This window comes from Pan troglodytes, chromosome 15 (assembly GCF_028858775.2).
Source record: "Pan troglodytes isolate AG18354 chromosome 15, NHGRI_mPanTro3-v2.0_pri, whole genome shotgun sequence".
In the NCBI taxonomy this organism is placed as follows: Eukaryota; Metazoa; Chordata; class Mammalia; order Primates; family Hominidae; genus Pan; species Pan troglodytes.
In genome coordinates, this window is record NC_072413.2 from 61,456,409 (window position 1) to 61,479,289 (window position 22,881).

At 40.5% G+C, this 22,881-nt stretch overlaps 1 protein-coding gene across 10 annotated transcripts in view; it reads right to left on the reverse strand.

Moving 5' to 3' along the window:
• Positions 1-22,881, reverse strand: part of PPP2R5E (protein phosphatase 2 regulatory subunit B'epsilon) — a 169,595-nt gene that overhangs the window by 107,348 nt on the left and 39,366 nt on the right. The window contains exon 1 of one of the 10 annotated variants that reach the window (XM_054665689.2): positions 17,279-17,347. The gene's annotated coding sequence lies outside the window, so the exon portion shown is untranslated. 10 annotated transcript variants of the gene reach the window in all.

Sequence of the window (22,881 nt, forward strand, 5' to 3'; positions counted from 1 at the left end):
AAAAATTCTCACTGAATCCCAGTTAGTGAAATGAAACTGATGGAGAGGGAAGAACTAATATATGCAATAAAAGATTAGGTTAAACCATATGCAAGTGCCAGTTTTATACATCAAGATGGTCAAATATTGGAAATTTCATCTGGTTCAACCTAAAAGAATGCCTTATTTTGTTAACACTCAGACTAACAGTGTTAAGTCACCAAAGGTCGCTACTCAAATTTGAATGCGTACATAGTAAAACTTTCCACAAAGAATTTTTGCTTTGTTTTTCCTTTTTGTAATATAAATATTAAAATATACTCAAAAGTAGAAAGGACAGTATAATAAACCTTCACATACTCATCACCCAGGATCAACAATTAGCAACCTTTTACCAATCTTACTCCACAGATAATTTTAAGGAAATTCATTTCCACAGCCTCAATTTTCTTTTTCTTAAGAGTTGGGGTCTCGGCCAGGTGTGGTGGCTCATGCCTGTAATCCCAGCACTTTGGGAGGCCAAGGAGGGTAGATCATGGGAGGCCAGGAGTTCGGGACCAGCCTGGCCAACATGGTGAAACCCTGTCTCTACTAAAAATACAAAAATTAGCCAGGTGTGTTGGTGTGCCTGTAATCCCAGCTACTCGGGAGGCTGAGGTGGGAGAATTGCTTGAATCTGGGAGGCAGAGGCTGCAGTGAACCGAGATCACACCACTGCACTCCAGTCTAGGCAACAGAGCGAGACCCTGTCTCAAAAAAAACAGTTGGGGTCTCACTCTGTTACCCAGGCTGAAGTGCAGTAGAGTGATCATAGTTCAATGCAGCCTCCAACTCCTGGGCTCAAGGAAACCTCCCACCTCAACCTCCCAAGAAGCTGGGACTACAGGCACAAGCCACCATGCCCTGCTATTTTTTCAATTTTTGGTAGACATAGGGACTCACTTTCTTGCACAGGCTGGTCTCGAACTCCTAGTCTCAAGCGATCCTCCTTTCTCAGCCTCTCAAAGTGCCGGGATTACAGGTATGAGCCACTGTGCCTGGCCAGACTCCATTTTTTTATGTATTTCATCCTAAAACCACCAGCCTGAAATCTTGTCTGCAATGGCACTGCAAATTCTTCTTTTTCAGCTTCCCTTTCAAAATCTTCCTTCTCTCACATTAAAAGGAGAAACACACCTGCTCACTGATCCCAAACCTTAGCACAGCTCACTTCCCTCCCTGTCACCAAACAAAGGGTCGGTTTGAGTGTTAAGAAAATAGCAACTGGAAAACAAATTCTTTTGCAAATCTAGTAGTTTATCTGCTTTCAACAATACTGAAGGAGGATCTAACCAATTGTCATCAAAAATAATTTTTGGTGGTAGATTGATTTTTGACACATAACTCAGAAACAGTTCAAGGGACTGAGTGATGCTGCAATAACAGAACACTTCCCATTCCTATCTCTTATTTATATAATTAGGATTTGTCAGTGCTCTATCACAATAAAAAAGAAAAGTATGAAATAGAATTGGCCGGGTGTGGTGGCTCACACCTGTAATCCCAACACTTTGGGAGGTCGAGGCGGGTGAATCACCTGAGGTCAGGAGTTCGAGACCAGCTGGCCAACATGCTGAAACTCCATCTCTACTTAAAATTTAAAAATTAGCTGGGCGTGGTAGCGTGCACCTGTAATCCCAGCTACTAGGGAGGGTGAGGCAGGGGAATTGCTTGAATCCAGGGGGCGGAGGTTGCAGTGAGCCGAGATCGCACCACTGCACTCCAGCCTGGGCGATAGAGCAAGACTCCATCTCAAAAAAAAAAAATTGATGCTAAATCCCCATTCTGGCAATAATCAATATTCACCCATGTATGAAGAGCTCATTTATTTAATTTTAAAAAAGCCACAGTCCTATGCATTTCATTGAGATACATTTCCAATAACTATTTAATATTTTTAACAATCATTTATCAAAATGTAATACCTTTATATTAGTTTGAATTATGTGATAATGGCAATGACAAATTCTGTTTACTTCTGAATTGAATTAACACAGCCTCATGGTCACAAGACATTTTAACTTTCTTTATTTTAAAATGATATATTTTTAAAGTATGAGAAGTATGAGAGGGTTATCGGTTAATAAGACTTTCGAGTCTAAAAATATTTTTTATTCTGACAAAATTCTGGAGTGAGTACAATGGAAATACAACTTCAACAAACAGTTAAAGAATTCATTCAATTTTTTAGAAGATGATGGTAGGAAACAAATTGCTGTCCACCAGTACCATTAAATACATATATAAAAGTAATGCAACAGTTTAATTATTAAATGTCAACATTTTAAAATATCCTAGAAATTACACGTTATGCAACTATGTAAACAAGTAGGAAAAAAACTTTTCAGAATCAATACAAAAAATACATTGTTTTACAAAATTCTTTCAAGCCTATATGAGCAAAAATGTTTGAAAACTGTTGGCATGGAGGCCGAGCACAGTGACTCATGTCTGTAATCCCAGCACTTTGAGAGGCTGAGGTGGGCAGATCACCTGAGGTCAGGAGTTCGAGCCTGGCCAACATGGTGAAACCCCGTCTCTACTAAAAATACAAAATTAGCCGGGCATGGTGGCGCGTGCTTGTAATCTCAGCTACTCAGGAGGCTGAGGCACAAGAATTGCTTGAACCCAGGAGGCAGAGGTTGCAGTGAGCCAAGATCGCACCACTGCATTCCAGCCTGGGTGACAGAGTGGGACTCCGTCTTGGAAAACAACAACAACAACAAAAAACTGTTGCCATGAGTCACGCGTGATTTTAGCCTCTATTTAGATGGTATTCTGAAAACATGACCTTTGGTGAAATCTTTATTTATTTAGTTGTTGGGGTTTGGTTTACGCAAGAAAGGGGGGTAATATGAGAAGGCATGAAACACATCTGGCTGACTCCGACATCTGAAACTAATAAATACAGTAAACCAGACTGTTAACAAAACATTTTATCTGAATGCACAAAAATCTTAAAAAGTGTTTAATTATATTTACTTTTAAGTACCAAAACAAGGCATAGTCAGACAGCCCCTAGAAAATCTAACAGAATAAACTGTTCATCATCAGTTTAATTTACCCAAGGCCTACTGTGAGCTGGGCCCTCAACATACAAGTACACATTCCTTCAACAAATAATTTTGAGCATTTTCTAGGGCTCAGACACTGTTCTAGGTACCGACAATACCGCAGTGAACAAAAGTGACAAAGATTTCTGTCCTGCTGGAGTTTACACTCTAGCAGGATGCACAGATAATAAACATTAGAAATAAGAACATAATATAGGCCAGGCCCAGTGGCTCACACCCGTCATCCTAGGACTTTGGGAAGCTGAGGCAGGCAGATTGCTGGAGCCCAGGAGTTCAAGACCAGCCTGGGCAACATAGCAAGATCTCATCTGTACTTTAAAAATATAAATAAAAATTTTTTTTAAAAATCATACAGTATGTTGAAAACAGACAAGTGCAAAAGAAAAAATAAGCAGAGCAAGGAAAGGAACATGGGGAGGGGGGGTCACAGTTTTAAACAGAATGCACTCGCAGACATAAAGAAGATAGATATTTGCCTAATTATGACATCAGTGTGGTAAGTACTATAGGAGATTAAGGCTGTCAGTGGGAATGAGGAGGAGATACCTAGTTCTCCCTCAAAGAAGTAGTGATATCTGAGCCAACTCTTGAGAGAGCAAAAAGAAGTTGGCCAGAATCACAAGAGGAAGAAGGGCTCTCCCAGCCAAGAGAATAAACAGCCCGTGCAGAAAGGGCACAGAGAGGTGCACGTACACAGCGCATTCACGGCAGGCAGCTCCCCGTGAACTGGGAGGAGGAAAGAGGGCGCCACTAGAGAAAAGCTGGGCAGGTTCAGATCCGAGAGCTTCCCTTTTCTGCTGTGGGGTCCAAGGGAGCACACTACCAGCTCCTGCAGGCAGCTCCATGAAAGGTGGGTCCACAGGGGCCACGCTAGAGACAGAGACATATTGACATTCCCACAATAGGAAGAAAGGAAAGAGCAGAGCCGAGATGGGGGAAGGAGAGAGCAGCACAGACTCAAAAAGCTCCCGAGGCCAGGCATGGTGGTTCACACCTGTAATCCCAGCACTTTGGGAGGCCAAGGCGGGTGGATCACGAGCTCAGGCGTTCGACACCAGCCTGGCCAATATGGTGAAACCCTGTCTCTACTAAAAATACAAAAAGTAGACTGGACTGGTGGCGCGCGCCTATAGTCCCAGCTACTCAGGGGGGCTGAGGCAGGAGAATCGCTTGAACTGGTGAGGCGGAGGTTGCAGTAAGCCGAGATCACACCACTGCACTCCGGCCTGGTGACAGAGTGAGACTCCACCAAAAAAAAAAAAAAAACTCCCAAGGAGTTAGAAGCAGAAAGATAAAGGGCCCAAAGCAATGAAGCTCAGGCCACAACAGAGATGATGGGGCCACTCCCTAAAGGCAGGAAACCTGTGAAAGGGACCGGACCAAGGAGTAGCTGGAAATACAAGTCTGGACTGGAGAAAATTCTAGCCTGGAGATACAGACTAAAAAGCCTGAGAGGGGAAACTGAAGGCATCAGAATGGATATGATCGATCTCTTTCTTTCTCTTTCTCTCTCTCTCTGACACACACACACACACACACACACGAATCGTATCAAGTGTGAAGAAGAACACCAAGGACTTCTAAGCATTTCCTTTTTCAGAATGAACTTGCTCACATGAACACTATTATTAGTATTTTTTTCATCTGTCTTAAGCATACACTGTGTCAAACACCCACAAATATTCAAAAGCAAAAAAGGCAACTTCTTAAGAATGAGGCAATGACAAGAACGAGGCTATTACAGATAACTTTTGGAACCACAAGAAACAAAATTATAATTCAAACCAAAGAGAAGTATTCTGAACCTACTGAAAAAATTGGGAAGGCCAGACACAGTAAGTTCTAAGTCTAGGCCAAGTATATTTTCAAAGTCCTTCACACTTTCCTTAAGCTAGCAAAAGATATGGAGAGGTTTAAAAACACTATCAGGGCACCACAAAGTTTGATTTTTATGGCCTAATATTTTAGTAATTCACAATAAAAACACATAAGCCAATAGTATCTTTTAAATTTACAGGAATCTTAAGCAGCAAAGAACTACCCACAAAAAACAAGTTTGCTCATCTTTCCTGAGAGGTTGCACTTTCAACAATACTTCTGTATTAAGGAACAATGCAACAGCACTCTTATTTTAAAATTAAATAGTTTTTCAGCACTTTAAGAAAAGAAAAATAAACACCTCTGAAGCAATTAATATATTCAAATTCAACAGTCATTTCTTTCAACAGCTTTTTTACTTGTATTGTTTTCACAAAAGTAAATGTTCTATCCAAAAGAAACATCAATTTCTTTTACAGAATTTTAGCCTGTTATCTAATTCACAAAAGAACTGGTACTGCTATACTCATTAAAAAAAAAAAAAAAAACATACTGGCAACAATATGAATTAAGATATGTGAATACCCTCTTCCATTTTATTTTATTTTATGTATTTTAGAGACAGAGGTCTCACTATGTTGCTCAAGCAGGTCTCGAACTCTTGGCCTTAAGCAATTTTCCTGCCTCAGCCTCCAGAGTAACTGGGACTACAGGCACTAAGCCATGGTTTGTTTTTTTTTGTTCGTTTTTTGGGGGGTTTTTTTGAGACGGAGTTTCACTCTTCTTGCCCAGGCTGGAGTGCAACAGCACGATCTCGGCTCACCACAACCTCTGCCTCCCAGGTTCAAGCGATTTTCCTGCCTCGGCCTCCCGAGTAGCTGGGATTACAGGCATGTGCCACCACGTCCGGCTAATTTTGTATTTTTAGTAGAGACGGGGTTTCTCCATGTTGGTCAGGCTGGTCTCGAACTCCCAACCTCAGGTGATCCACCCGCCTCGGCCTCCCAAAGTGCTGAGATTACAGGCATGAGACACCGCGCCCAGCCAGCCATGATTTTTTTAAGGTAGAGAAAAATAAAAGTCTGCAAGTGTTTTCACTTCTAGTAATTCATAAGAATTAACACTATTATCTTTGTCATTGTACATATACTGACAAACTTTTTTTTTTTTTTTTGATACTGAGTCTCCCTCTGTCACCCAGGCTGGAGTGCAGTGGTACGACCTCAGCTCACTGTAACCTCTACCTCCCAGGTTCAAGTGATTTTCCTGCCTCCACCTCCCAAGTAGCTGGGATTACAGGCATGCGCTACTACGCCCAGCTAATTTTTGTATTTTTAGTAGAGACAGGGTTTCACCATGTTGGCCAGGCTGGTCCCAAACTCCTGATTTCAGGTGATCTGCCCACCTCGGCCTCCCAAAGTGCTGGGATTATAGGCATGAGCCACTGCACTGGCCGACAACAAACGTTTTTGATGGCGAAGTCCCCTAAAGGCATTTCCTCTAAAAAATGTACCCTAATCCCATTTTAAAGTTCTAGGTCCTCTTTTCCCAATTCCCACTTCTCTCCTCCCCTCTCCTGATTTCTCCTCCCCCCACCCCACCCATCTTTCTTTCCCCATTACACACACACACACACACACACACACACACACACATCCTTTAAACATTTCTACCAGGGAGCAATTTTTCTTCATGATGCTCACAAGTAGAAACATTTGCACAAATGGTAGGTTCCCTAACAAATCCCAAAAGGAGCACTCTTTTCTGGTATAAGTTACACACACATTCATACATAAATATCTATTATGTATATAGGCCAGTATTCTTACTTTGAAATGTATACTAAATTATATACACACTAGATACAAAATCCCATCACAAGTGTTTACCAACACCATCATTTGGGTTATACCAGAATATAAAGCTGCAAAACACATGTGGTCCACAGTACTCCACTGTTTCCCACCCTCCCATTTCCTTTCCTATCCTGTTCCTGCTTTCCTGCCTCCTTTTTCCCCACCATCCCGCATAAACTCTAAGTCCCAGTCTGTGGCTCAGCTAATCCCATGTCTAACCCCTGGTCTGTTAACTTTGAAGGCCCCTTTCCACTCCAGCCTTTCTCTCCAACCATCCTTAGAGGGTTCTCTCAAATGACACTTCTTTCATGAAGACTTTCCTGGCTGATTCCCTGAACCTGATGTGATCTCTCCCATCCTTTGAGCTGCAGGGGCCCCTCATTCACATCTCTCTTACAGCACTTAATTTGACTGCATGATGCAATCATATCTGCCCTCTTGAATTATATATAATTATATTTGCATCCCTGTAGTCCTATGAGACCAGCACATAACATGAATACAGCTGAACTGTCTCAAACCCACATGCTTCTGTAACAAATAATGTATTTCCAATACAGCTGTCCATAAACCCACATCTATACCCAGGCCCTCTAACAAGAATATTTCCTACCTTAGGAAGAATCTGAGAAAGTTATTTGTCGAGAAAAGTAACACAAAACCAGTATCCTAGTATTTTAACACATTGCCTCAATTTCCATAATGTCATATTACTTGAAAGTGAAAATAAACATTAGCTCAAGTTGTTAAGACATAAAATAAGAGAAATGTGATATAGTCCAGTAGGAAATCAGATTTGGAATTAGAACTATTATCACTTACCACCCCCCCCCCCCCTTAAATTCCTCTTGTCTTTTTCTCCAATGCTCCTAAACATTGTTGCTAGTAACACCAACAGATGTTTTGCTTCTTCAGGTGAGTAGCTTGGAGAGGAGAAGCTTGAGAATGGTTAAAAAGAAGGGAAGTGAAAAGTGTGGATAAATGGATGGAAATGGATGGGGTCAATGCCAACGATGTAGGCATTTCGAAATCAATCTAATGATTTCTGAAAAGCATTCAGAGACTGCTATATAAGCCTGAGAGGTATATCTATGTTTTGAGGGTCTTAACAAATTTGTAATTTTAGTCCTTTCTATACAAATTAGTGTTTCACCTTTCAAAACATCTTTAAACCCAGTAATAATCTCAATAGTGTATGCTCTATGTATTTCCTCTGTCAAAGAATACTTCCTCTTATTTCTACAACTCAACAACACTTAATTTCAGGATTCCATCCTCACATTGATCATCTCAACACAATCACTTTTTCTTAATTTTCCTCTCAGATTCAGTCCAAATATTCTTTTCTCAGGTGACTCCAACTGCTTTATTACAGTACCATCAAGGTTTTAGTAACCTCCTCTTCTTTATTTGTCTTTCACATGGTCTCAACTGCTTCCTTATATTCTCCCTCATGTCTCCAAAATAAAAAATGACATGAAATGAGACACAAAACTGGGAAGCACCTTTTACATTATACTGTATTACATAAATATTTTATTTCTATTATTCGCTCTCATGTTTTTGCTTCTTTCCACCCCATCTCACCCACACACCTACTTAGGACAATTTCTTCCAAACGCTTTCCTGCTAAAGGGCACTGCTTGCTACTTAGCAGGCATTTAATAAATATTCTTTCAGTGAATGATTTTTTTTTTTTTGAGACAGGGCCTTGCTCTGTTGCCCAGGGTGGAGTGCAGTGGCACAATCATTGCTCACTGCAGCCTCAAAATCCTTGGTCCAAGCAATCCTCCCACCTCAGCCTCCCAAATAGCTAAGACTAGAGGCGTACACCACCATGCCTACCTAATTTTTGTTTTATTCTTTTTGTAGAGACAGGGTCTTGCTATGTTGCCCAGACTAGTCTCAAACTCCTGAGATCAAGCAATCCTCCCACTTCGGCCTCCCAAAGTGCTGAGATTGCAGGTGTGAGCCACTGTACCCAGCCATGTGAATGATTTTAGGAGAATCCCCTAGACTCTATAATTCCTTCTAAAAAATTCCCAAAAAAGGGCCAAGCATTGTGGGTCATGCCTGTAATCCCAGCACTTTGGGAGGCTGAGTTGGGCAGATCACTTGAAGTCAGGAATTTGAGACCAGCGTGGCCAACATGGCAAAACCCCATCTCTACTAAAAATACAAAAATTAGCCTGGCGTGGTGGCGCATACCTGTAGTCCCAGCTACTCGGAAGGCTGAGGCAAGGGAATTGCTTGAACCCAGGAGGCAGAGGTTACAGCGAGCCAAGATCGCACCACTGTACTCCAGCCTGGGCGACAGAGCAAGACTCCATCTTAAATAAATAAATTAATTTAATTAAATATAAATATAAATATAAATTTAAAAATTCCCAAAAAGGCTTTCATGAAAGCTATCATGGAACTGTGTTACCCAAGTGCATGACCAAAAAGACCTAAAGAATCTAAGCAACTTTAATTTCTGGTTTTACAGATGAAGAAATGGAAACCCAGAGGCGTTAACTGACTTATCCAAAATCACACAGATGGTTAACGACAGAACCAGAATTAGAATCCAGGTCTTCGAACCTCTTTACTTTTGTGTACTATTGGTGGTATTGGATTTTTGGTTTTGTTCTTGCTTTGATTTAATTACTTTTTGCATTAATTTGGGGGGGTAGTTTATTTCTGATTTTAAAAATAGTATAGGCTCACCAAAGAAGATTTGGAAAGTAAAAAATGAACATAAAAAACTGCTAATTCACTTTTCAAGTACCACTGCCTCTCACATACCCTCACTCAATACAAACTATTTGTCCCAAAACTCTTCTTCATGGGTTTATATAGCCCCATACTCAATGTTGGTCACCAAATACCATAATTTTTGTTGTTGTTGTTGTTGTTGTTTTCTTTTTTTTTTTTTTTTTTTTTTTTGAGACAGAGTCTCACTCTCACCCAGGCTGGAGTGCAGTGACCCGATCATGGCTCACTGCAGCCTTGACCTCCCAGGCTCAAGTGATCCTCCCACCTCAGCCTCCCAAGTAGCTGGGACTACCGGTGCAGACAACCATGTCCAGCCAATTTTTGTATTTTTTGTAGAGATGGGGTTTTGCCACATTGCCCAGGCTGGTCTTGAACTCCTAAGTTCAAGCAATCTGCCCTCTGGCCTTCCAAAGTGCAGGAATTACAGGCATGAGCTGCCGCGCCCAGCCAATACCAAAATTCTTAAGTTTAGGTATCAACAAGCTTCCTGATGACACCGAGATTTAGAACGTTTCTATCATGGTATGTCAGAATTTAATTCAAGTACAAGTCATCTTCCTTTTCTCTGAGTGATGCCTTTCTCAGCTACATTATCAATGTTTAAAGAATACATGGAACTAGAAAACTGGCACACGCACAGCCACAAATCCAATGAAGTCCAGGCCAATTTATATCATCACCTACAATGCTGAAACATGATATATTTTGAGTATCTTAAAAACAAGTAGCTGAGGTAAGCAACTATAAACATACTTTCTTCCTTAAATTTTATGTATATGTTAGTATATGAATACCTAAGTCTGAATGACCTCTAGCTAATAAGTAGTAAAATTCTTGCAGAGTAGAAGAACTAGGCCGAATAAAATTGTGCTAACCAATATAGCAGCCACTAGCCACATATAACTACTGAGCACTTGAAATATGACTAGTCCTACCTAGCCAATAAATTGTGCTGGGAAAACTGGCTAACCATATGCAGACCGAAACTCGACCCCTACACCTTTCACCATATACAAAAATTAACTCAAAATGGATTAAGGACTTAAATGTAAGATCTCAAAACTATAAAAATTCTAGAATAAAACATAGGAAATATCATTCTGGAATGCAATAAAATCAAAAGTTGACAAGTGGAACCTAATTAAACTAAAGCACTTCTGCACAGTGAAAGAAATTATCAACAGAGTAAACAGACAACCTACAGAATGGGAGAAAATATCTGCAAACTACACATCTGACAAAGGACTAATATCCAGAATCTAGAAGAAACTCAAACAAATCAACAAGAAAAAAACAACCCCATTAAAAAGTGGGCAAAGGACATGAGCAAACACTTCTCAAAAGAGGACATACGAGCAGTCAACAAGCCTATGAAAAAATGCTCACTATCACTAATCATCAGGGAAATGCAAATCAAAATCACAAAGAGATACCATCGCACACCAGTCGGAATGAGTACTATTAAAAAGTCAAAAAATAACACGTTGGCAAGGTTGCAGAGAAAAAGGAACGCTCATACACTGATGATGGGATTGTAAATTAGTTCAGCCCCTATGTTAAGCAGTTTGGAGATTTCTCAAAGAACTAAAAATAGAATTACCATTTGACCCAGCAATTCCATTACCGGGTATATACCCAAAGAAAAATAAATGGTTGTTCAACTAAAAAGACACCTGCACTCTCATGTTTATCATAGCACTATTCACAATAGGAAAGATATGGAATCAACCTTCAACAGTGGACTGGATAAAAAAAAAAATGTGGAACATATACACCATGGAATACTATGCAGCATAAGAAGAATGAAATCACGTCCTTTGCAACGTGAATACAGCTGGAGGTCATTATCCTAACTGAATTAACACAGGAACAGAAAGCCAAATGCTGCATATTTTCACTTATAAGTAGGAGCTAAACATTGGGTACACATGAACATAAAGATACGAACAATAAACACTGGGGACTTTAGAAGGGGGAAGCCAGGTGGCAAGGGTTGAAAAACTACCCACTGGATACTATGTTCACTATTTGGATAACAAGTTCAATTCGAAACCAAACCTCAGCATAGAGTGATATATTCATGTAACAAACCTGTACGTGGACTCCCTGAATCTATAATTTTTAAAAAAAAGCAGTATGACCAGTCCTTATTGAGATATGCTGTAAATATAAAATACACATGAGACTTCAAAGATGTAGTGTGAAAAAAAGAATCTAAAAATAGCTCATTTTTATATTGGTTACATGTTGAAATGATAATATTTTAGATATACTGAGTTAAAAAAAGTATATTATTAAAATTAATTTCAGACTGGGCGCGGTGGCTCATGCCTATAATGGCAACACTTTGGGAGGCCAAGGTGGGCAGATCACCTGAGGTCAGGAGATCGACACCAGCCTGGCCAACATGGGAAAACCCCGTCTCTGCTAAAAATACAAAATTAGCCAGGCATGGTGGCATGCACCTGTAGTCCCAGCTACTCAGGAGGCTAAGGCAGGAGAATCGCTTAAACCTGGGAGGCAGAGGTTGCAGTGAGCAGAGATTGCACCATTGCACTCCAGTCTGGGTGACAAGAATGAAACTCCATCTCAAAAAAATTAATTAATTAATCAATTTCTTCTGTTTTTCACTTTTTAAAAATCTGGCTACTAGAAAATTTAAAATTACATATGTGTCCTACATTTGTGGTATCTTATTTTTATTGGGGAGCACTAAAGTAAGACAATAAAGGAAACAAAGGGGACAAAGAAACACATCAAGAAACAAAGGGGAAAACTTTCCATTCCCTAGGCCCTGGAAGAGCCCAGAATCTCTTTCTGTGTTCACAAAAGAAACCTAATCATTCTCTGTTCTTCAATAACCCGACCTACAGCTTACTACCTCTGAACAAGAATTACAGGTTTATCTTAAAAGCACACTGATTTTTTACACCTTTATATACACCTAATATGCTTAGCCTAAACCTAAATTTTCATGATAAAGGAAGAAAAAATAATAATGCTTTATTTTCTAACAGGAGAGCTTCCTTTTTATTCAAAAGGAGACTTACTTCATGAGACTTTCTGCACCACGCAGCTGTTCTTCCCAGTTAAGGAATCAAAAATTCCTGTTTCTCTCTTATATGATGGTTGACAATGTAAAAAATTAAACCAAATATAAAGGTGGCCTTTAGAAAGGCTTCTACTAAACAAGCAGTATTCCATGTTATTATGGCTCTGAGGCCTCTTATAAAAATTTTTAAAGGGTCATAACAGGTTTAAATTAATCCCATGGAAAGAATCTGACATTTTAAAAGGATCTGATGACTCAAAACATTCTTTTGGACTCTCCCAGCCTCTTCACTGGAAATGCACTCAGGACAGTCATACCAGTTGGGTTTCTTGTATGATGGCACAGATCAAGTACAAACTTGAAATGTGGAATAAGAAGAGTTATCATAGGCTCTCCTTGATCATCAAGTGTTTTGTTTTTGTTTGTTGAATTTTTTTGTTTTGGTTTGGTTGGGAAGGATGGTGGCATGTGTGTGTTTTACTTTTGCATTTGAGTGGAAGGGGTACTTAACAGCAAAACAATGACAGCCAAGTCTTCCAGTCCAGGAATTACCAGGAGCCTTATCAGAACCAGAAATGGCGTCTTTAGACAACGTTTATAGCCTCATAGAAGATACCAGGCTTCACTTTGTCAAGCTCTACTAAATTGGCCTGCCTGTCCCTACCACTGAGCAAAACATGAAAAAGCTAGAAACAGCAACACAAAGTCAAGAGTAGCCAGCCGCTCTAGGCAAGGAATTCTGATCTACTAAAGGTGAGTGTGGCATGCAGCCATAAGAAATGGGGTAGAATCAGTTTAAGCAAAAGAATCATCAGATAGTTGTATGATAGAGCACCCTAACTCCTTTGTGTAAAGCACTGTTGATAGTCAGGCCCAGATAACTCTTTTTTGGTTTGGTGGGTTGTTTTTTTTTTTTTTAACCCCAAACTCCTGGGCTCAAGTGATCCTCCTGCCTCTGCCTCCGCCTCCTGTGTAGCTGGGACTACAGGCACTTGCCACCAAGCCAAGCTAATCAGATAACTATTTATTGTGAGCAGCTCTTCTGTGAACTATAGAATATTTAGCAGCATCCCTGGCCTGTCTGCCACTAGATGCCAGTAGCAAGTCCTTACTCTTTCCCGCTTCAATCCTCTCTCAAGTGTCACAACCAGGTCTCTCCAGACATTGCCAAATTACCGCGTGTGTGTGTGTGTGCGTGTGCGTGTGTGTGTGGTGGGGGGAGGGGGAGGGGAGCAAAAGAACCCCTAGGTGAGAATCATTGGTAGAGAGCAAAAACACCAGAAACAGTTGTGACAGCAGCTAAATAAAGGCTGCTTACACTGTATCCGGCGTGACAAACTGTACTCAAGCTGTTAGTTTTGCACATGTGGCAAGACATATTTCTGACAAAATTTCTGATATTACTAAACATGAAGAATAACAATATAATGAAGTACTCTAGGAATATTAAACAGGTGAGCTTCAAATGACACAGGATTCTTAAATCACTGTGGAAGTGATGCTATCTGCCTCACTAACTAATTTAGTTTGTAAACTTTTAAAAATAAGATTAACCAGTAATGATGGTCAAGTATTCAGATGATGTTCCAACTCCTAAAGTGGGTTACTTGTTCTTTTTAAAATTATAGCTTTAAATTTTAACTGTTTAAACTGTAGGAAGAAGGTATTCTCAAATACTCTACTAGAAATGTAAAACGCAACGTCTAAAGCAATTTAGCAGCACCTGACAAGGCTTTTAGTTTTTACCCAGAATTCCACTTTTAAGAATGTATCCTATAGACACACTCCCCTATGTGAACACAGAGATATGTCTTAAGTAGCTCCCCACCAGCGTTGTTTACAACAGCAGTAAAATAAAAATGCTCCAGATGTTATCAATAAGAAAGTGGTCTTAAGTAAGTTACTACTTATTCATACCTTAGAAGACTGTACCGCCATTTATTTATTTATTTATTTATGAGACAGAGTCTCACTCTGCTGCCCAGGCTGGAGGGCAGTGACACATTCTCAGCTCACTACAACCTCCACCTCCTGGGTTTAAGCAATTCTCCTGCCTCAGCCTCCTGAGTAGCTGGGATTACAGGTGTGTACCACCACACCCGGCTAATTTTTTGTATTTTTAGTAGACACAGAGTCTTACCAGGTTGGCCAGCCTGGTCTTGAACTCCTGACTTCAGGTGATCTGCCCCTATTAGCCTCCCAAAGTGCTGGGATTACAAGCATGAGCCACCGCGCCCGGCTGTACAGCCATTAAAAAAAAAAAAAAAAAAAAAGACAACCAAAAAAAAAATGACAAACTTTTCAGTAGGAAATGAAACATTCACAGAGGCCAACATGGTGGATCATGCCTGTAATCCCAGCATTTTGGGAGGCTGAGGTGGGTGGATTACTTGAGCTCACCAGTTCAAGACATGCCTGGACAACATGACAAAATCCCATCTCTACAAAAAATACAAAAACTAGCCAAGCATGGTGGTGCGTGCCTGTAGTTACCTAGCTACTTGGGAGGCTGAGATGGGAGGATGGCTTGAGCCCAGGGGGCGGAGGCTGCAGTGAGCCAAGATCACGCCACTGCACACCAGGCTGAGCAATAGTGCCAGACCTTATCTCAAAAAACAAAAAGCAAAAACAAAAAGGCCAGGCATGGTGGCTCATGCCTGTAATCCCAGCATTTTGGAAGGCTGAGGCAGGCAGATCACTGGATGTCAGGAGTTGGAGACCAGCCTGGCTAACATGGTGAAACCCCGTATCTACTAAAAATACAAAAATTAGCTGGCCCAGAGGCATGCACCAGTAATCCCAGCTACTTGGGAGGCTGAGGCAGGAGAATCACTTGCACCCGGGAAGAGGAGGTTGCAGTGAGCCAAGAACGCGCCACTGCACTCCAGCCTGGGTGACAGAGTGAGACTCTGTCTCAAAGACACACACACAAAAAAATTCATAAAAATATATATAGTGAGAGAGAAAGAGTACAGTACTATTTTTATAAAAATAAACATGTCTGGCCAGGAACGGTGGTTCACGCCTGAAATCCCAGCACTTTGGGAGGCTGAGATGGGCAGACCACTTGAGGTCAGGAGTTAAAGACCAGCCTGGCCTACATGGTAAAACCCCGTCTCTACTAAAAATACAAAAAAAAAAAAAAAAAAAAGTTAGCTGGGCAATGTGGTGACCTGTAATCCCAGCAACTAGGGAGGCTGAGGCAGGAGAACTGCTTGAACCCGGGAGGCAGAGGTTGCAGTGAGCTGAAATTGTGCCACTGCACTTCAGCCTGGGTGACAGTGCAAGGCTCCATTAAAAAAAATAAATAAAGTAAAATAAACATGTCTACATATATGTATATGTAGACAAAAAAGTCTAAAAGAATATATACTAATTTCTTTTTTTTTTTTTTTGGCAAGCATTTTTGGGGTTTTTTTGTTTGTTTTTTCAAGAGAGGATCTCTCTCTGTAACCCAGGCTGGAGTGCAGTGGTGCAATCATGGTTCATTGCAGCCTCAACCTCCTGCGTGCAAATGATCCTCCTGCCTCAGCCTCCCAAGTAACTGAGAAAACAGGCACGTACCACCTTGCCCGGCTAGTTTCTTTGATTTTTGTAGAGACAACGTTTCCCTATGTTACCCGAGCTGGTCCCAACTCCTGGGCTCAAGCGATCCTCCCGCCTCAGCCTTTCATAAGTGCTGGGATTACAGGTGTGAGCCACCATGCCCAGCCAAGCATATGGTTTTTAAGCCATCTACAGTATTTTTCAAGACCAAGACTTAAAAACAATTTGCACTGATCATTTTACATATTAAGTGTTGAAGATTTTCTTTGTTAAATATCACTACTTCTATAAATCATGCTTTGTGGATTATTCTGCATCATACACTGGGATGTATTGGTGTTCACCGTTTATCCAGCAACATTATTCCAACACTGCTTGAGCCCTCAAGAGTGAGCCACTTGGCCAGGCACAGTGGCTCATGCCTGTAATCCCAGCACTTTGGGAGGCCAAGGCAGGCGGATCACCTGAGGTCAGCAGTTAGAGACCAGCCTGGCCAACATGGTAAAACCCTGTCTCTACAGGCTGAGGCACAAGAATCGCTTGAACCTGGGAGGCGGAGATTGCAATGAGCCAAGATCACGCCACTACACTCCAGCCTGGGCAACAGAGTAAGACTCTGTCTCAGAAAAAAAAAAAGAGTGAGCCACTTAAGGCTTAATTAAATTTGCCAAACCAACCTCAAAGAGTTAAGAAACCTCATCCAGCTCGCCCCTTGAACCATAACCCATCAATAACTAAGAACATATACAGAGGGAAATAGTTCAATTTAGAACATTGTTTTAGTAAGTGTTTATAAAGTGCTTAATAAACATGTAATTTATAGTTTAATTTAGCAGAATCTCATCATATGCAGTCAAATTTAAATGATTCTAATTTTCCTTTTCAATTTATTGATCTGAGTAATCAAAACTAATGGATGTGATTTTTCTTCTCCGACTTAAATCTTAAAAGAATAAGCAAAGAAGCCAAATGCCTGAAAGACTGACAGAAATAACAACTAATAAAAATTAAAATCTCAATTCTAGATTTGGAATAACAAACTATTTTATCTGGGTACACAGTTTAAAAAAAAAAAAAAAGGTAGTTTTCCAAGAATTTTTCTGGTTCTAAAATACACAGGCAGAGACACACTTCAAATCAAAATGTCAGGCACTCACCATAATAGCTATGGCCTTTAAACCACCCCAGTACCCCTCCCCCTGTCCACAGCTCTAGCCAGTTTAACTGCTTTTAAATGGAACATTCTAAATTGCTAAAAATAAACTATCTCTATTTCCTCCTGCTTAAGTTTTCCCATTTTCCCATGACATTTTAACCTTTATTCAGGCAGTTATGATCACAAACATACAATACCTATATGATACCATTTCTAACCATTTTATATACAGATGCATAAACATATGACAGTATTTCCTTTCCCTTCAAAAAACAACATGGCAAAATAACTTGCAAGATCTCTAGCCAATTAGAACCCTGGATCTGAAGACTGACTCCGTGGGATTTCATAAAACTTGGCTCCCCATCAAAAGGCCACAATTACTCTTTCTTGACTACAAGCATCATCTCTGGATTATCCACACCTCTTCCATCTCCAAAGATAACTAAAAAAATACAGGGTAACTAAATGAGTATAAAAACACATGAACCTGGCCAGATGCAGTGGCTCCCCCCTGTAATCCTAGCACTTTGGGAGGCAGAGGTGGATCACTTGAGGTCAGGAGTTCGAGACCAGCCTGGTCACCATGGTGAAACCCGTCTCTACAAAAAACACAAAAATTAGCCGGACATGGTGGCACATGCCTGTAATCCCAGCTACTGAGGAGGCTGAGGCAGGAGAATCGCTTGAAACTGGGAGGCAGAGGTTGCAGTGAGCCAAGACTGTACCAGTGTGCTCCAGCCTGGGCGACAGAGGGAGACTCCATCTCAAAAAACAAACAACAACAACAAAAAAAACATGAACCTGCTCAAGGTTTATGCAGAAAGTGGAAAGGTAAATCAATGACTGATGCAAGATGTCATACAACATCCTCCTTTAATGGCCAGAAGCATACTCACGTTAGTGGCATCACCTGGCATCACACTTCTCTACTGTTCAATATTTCTATTATAATATCAATAAATCTCACTTTCTTATTCACTTAGAATAATACATTTGGTATGTGGTGAACTTCTGGCAATAACTGAATTTAGTTCCTACAGCTTATGTCTTATTTTGAGCATGATGTCAATTCAGTCAACAAAACTAACCATCTTATCAGAAATGAACTTAATATCTCTTCTTTGTAATTTAGAGAGCTTTTTCAGGTAGTATCAACCAAGTCTTGAGGGATTTTTTAAATGTTTGTTTTTTTTCTTGAGACTTAATGTCCTAAAGACAAACAGTGTGGTTTTTATTCAGTGAAAAAGCAAAGATTGCTTAAATTCTCTAAGTTCTACTTACAAAAGAAACTACAAAATATATGCATGCTTTTAAAAAAATGTATACTATCAGGTTGACCTCTCTGTCCACTTCACTAACCTCTTGACATCATTTCTTTTCTTTTCTTTTTTTTTTTTTTTTCTTTTTAAGTCTACATCATGCTTTGCTTGACATGGTTTTAGAAAAGGATGTTTTTCAAGTTTTGTGTGTATGAACCTTTGGAAGGTTTTTAAGTGTCTTGGATCTTCATTAATATCACTAAAGAAAATACAATAACAAAACATTTTTATGAATTCAGGAAGTACTTTTAAGTAATTTTTTTTTTTTTCCAGACAGAGTCTCACTCTGTCACCCAGGCTGGAGTGAGATGGCACAAACATGGCTTACTGCAGCCGCGACTTCCCCAAGCTCAAGTAATCCTCCCACCTTGGCTTAACAAAGTGCTAGGATCACAGGCATGAACCACTGATCCAGCCTTAAATAATTCTTCATTAGTCACAAATCCCTATATACATCAGAAAACACCAGTACAAATCAGTCTGCAGATAGGGGTTCATTTGGATAATCAAATCCCTTATAACAACTTCATATACCTCTCCAGCATTCGTGGCCCAAAATTAGAAACCACTGGCAGAGACTATGAAATATAAAACTGCCTAGTTACAAGCAGAATGGCTCTTTAAAGTAAATATTAGGAATCGTAAGTGAAAATTTATTGTGTGTCAGGTACCAATGTTTTCCCCCTATAAAACTGTATTTCCAAATTTAAAATCAAAATTAGTCATGAAAATCATTTATATATGCACGTTTACTTCATCACAGGCAATTTTTAAGAAATGCAGCTACTCATAAAAAGGCCCCAGGACATACTGGAACACAGAATGTGCCAGCTTCCATTTCCACCACCAAAGAGAGAAGGTTGGTTTTGGTTTGAGCTCCACTACCCAACCAGAGTATCTGTAACTAAAACCTTAATACAATTTTGAACATATCACAGGTCAGAGCTGCCTAAAAGAGAGAAAAATATATATGATAGCAGAAATGTAAAAATACAAATCATAAAATAGCCACCTCACTGTGAAACTAGAAGGGCTATGGCAGTAATAAGGATGAGAAAAAGAGCAGCAAAAACACAAATTTAGAGATTTCTCTAAATTAATCAATATTTGGTAGTATCTTGTTATTATGAGAAATAAGGCTGGGTGCAGGGGCTCACACCTGTAATCCCAGCACTTTGGGAGGCCGAGGTGGGTGGATCACCTGAAGTCAGGAGTTCGAGACCAGCCTGGCCAACACGGCAAAACCTGTCTCTACTAAAAATGCAAAAATTAGCCAGGCGTGGTGGTGCTGCGTGCCTGTAATCACAGCTACTCGGGAGGCTGAAGCAGGAGAATCACTTGGACCTGGGAGGCAGAGGTTGTACTGAGCTGAGATCGCACCACTACACTCCAGCCTGGAAGACAGACTGGGATTCTATCTCAGAAAAAAAAAAAAAAAGAAACCAAGGAATTTTTGCTCTGGATAAGCCCCAAGAGACCATCTATTCTAGTCCAGTTGTCTCATTTTACAGATGAGGAAACTGGCCCAAAGAACTTAAGTGGCTTGCTCCGGGTCATTCAGCTGACTGGTAGCAAGTCCTGATCCCAGATCTTCTGGTTCCTAGCCCAATATCTCCAGTTTTTTGTCTGGTATTTCACAATCCCTCTGCCACATCCTAATCTGGATTTGACTCATTATTTATGCTGAAAATTATTTTGACAATGTGTAGTCACACTATTGTAAACAGGTATTTCTCAAGCTTCATTTAACTATCCTGCACATCACTCAAATTAAACCTCAGCAGTTTTCCCATCTATAGAGGGGGTGGTGATGGGTATGTTTTGGGCACTATGAATTTTTCTTATGGGAACATATTGTCTACCCTTTGATATTGAAAGTCTATGAGAAATAAATGTGTTTTTAAAAAATTAGTTTCAAAAGCAACTTTTCTTGAAAGAAATTCACTTTAATGAAAGTAAAACTTGGTTTTCAGAAACCGACGCCCTAGATTTATTTTGACTTTAACTAAATCAGATGGGTACATCACCTCTCATTCAAATAAATACACCAAGGTGCCAAATGAAGATGCATACTTACAATGCCAAATGCTGCAGTTCTTTTTACCAGCTAAGTCTTTGTGACAGGAAATCGTTTACATTGACTAAATTCTAAACTCAGGATTTAGGACAAAATAATAAAACTGATATGAATAATTGTTACATACTTGTATGGTTAACTGGTAATGACACAGAAACAGTAAATACCAATATGGAAGACTATAAATGAACCAATTAGAAATATGACAGATCCCTGGGTGGGCACAGCGGGCTTTGGGAGGTCACGGCAGGAGGATCTCTTGAGGCCAAGAGTTTGAGACAATAGAGCAACATAGATAGGCAATATAGCAAGACTGCCGTCTCTACAAGAAAATTTTTAAAAATTGCCAGGCATGGTAGTGCATCTGTGGTCCCAACTACTCAGGAGGCTTGAGGCAGGAGGATCTCTTGAGCCTGGGATTTTAAGGTGGCAGCAAGCTATGATTGCACCACTACACAATCAGCCTGGGTGACAGAGTAAGACCGCATCTCTAAAAAAAAAAAAAAAGAAAAAGAAAAACTATGACATCCTAGTGTAACAGCAGCTAAAATTTATAGAGTACAAATTGGAGCCAAGTGCTTTCCACATGTTAACTCATTTAATTCTTACAACTCTACATCTACATACTATTATTATCTCCCACTTTACAAATCAGGAAACCAAGGTAGAGACAAATTAAATGACAAGTCCACAGTCAGACACTTGTAAGAGGGAGAGCCAGGATCTGCATAGAAAATGTTAATAAGGGCCGGGCGCAGTGGCTCATGCCTGTAATCCCAGCACTTTGGGAGGCCGAGGCGGGCAGATCACCAGGTCAGGAGATCAAGACTATCCTGGCTAACACAGTGAAACTCCATCTCTACTAAAAGAAATACAAAAAAAAATTAGCCGGGCGTGGTAGCGGGCGCCTGTAGTCTCAGCTACTCGGGAGGCTGAGGCAGGAGAATGGCGTGAACCCGGGAGGCGGAGCTTGCAGTGAGCCGATATAGTGCCACTGCACTCCAGCCTGGGCGACAGAGCAAGACTCCGTCTCAAAAAAAAAAAAGAAAATGTTAATAAGATATAATGATGGTGGAAATTTTACATCAAATGTCCAGAATAGGCAAATCCAGAGATACATAAAGTAGATTAGTGATTAAAGTAGATCAGTGATTGCCTGCAGCTGGAGAGAGAAGGTAGAGAGAGGAATGAGGAGTGACTGCTAATGGGTACAGAATTTCATTCTGAGGTGATAAAAATGTTCTAAAAATAGATTGTGGTGATGGTTATACAACTCTGTGAACATACTAAAAACTAATGAATTGCACACTTTAGATGAGTGAACTGTATAGTACGTGAATTATGTCTCAATAAAGCTGTTAAAAAATATGGTGGTGACATATATTCAAAACTGAACCATACTCAGCAATAAAAAATGGAGAAGACAGTTAGTTGCCAGTATTAGGGGAAGCAATCTGAGTTCTCTATTTTTGCTACTTTGTCTAAAATTATTTCCAAATAAAAATTAGAGTTTTTGTTAATTTTTTATTTTTTTGAGACACAGTTTTATTCTGTCGGCCTGGCTGGAGTGCAGTGGCGAGATCTCAGCTCACTGCAGCCTCCACCTCCAAAGTTCAAGCAATTCTTCTGTCTCAGCCTCCCGAGTAGCTGGGATTATAGGCACGCACTACCACGCCCAGCTAATTTTTGTATTTTTAGTTGAGACGCGGTTTCACCATGTAGGCCAAGCTGGTCTCAAATTTCTGGCCTCAAGTGATCCACCTGCCCTGGTCTCCCAAAGTGGTGGGATTACAGATGTGAGCCACTGCACCCAGCTGGAAGTTGTTTTTTTAAATGGAACCATCGACATAGCATGAAGCAGAGGGCACCAGACTTAGAGGCAGGAGGTGATGCCCGGCCTCCTGACACCCCTAACTTCCCTTCTCAAAGTCCTGAGGGTGACAAGATTCATCCTGCTCAACACCTCACTTGCCATGAGGACCCCACAGAAGGTGGCATAATGAAAACACTCCCACTTGCCAGGATGCAATGGCTCACGCCTGTAATCCCAGCACTTTAGGAGGCCAAGGCAGGCAAATCATGAGGTCAGGAGTTCGAGACCAGCCTGGTGAAACCCTATCTCTATTAAAAATACAAAAATTAGCCAGGCATGGTGGTGTGTGCCTGTAATCCCAGCTACTCGGGAGACTGAGGCAGGAGAACTGC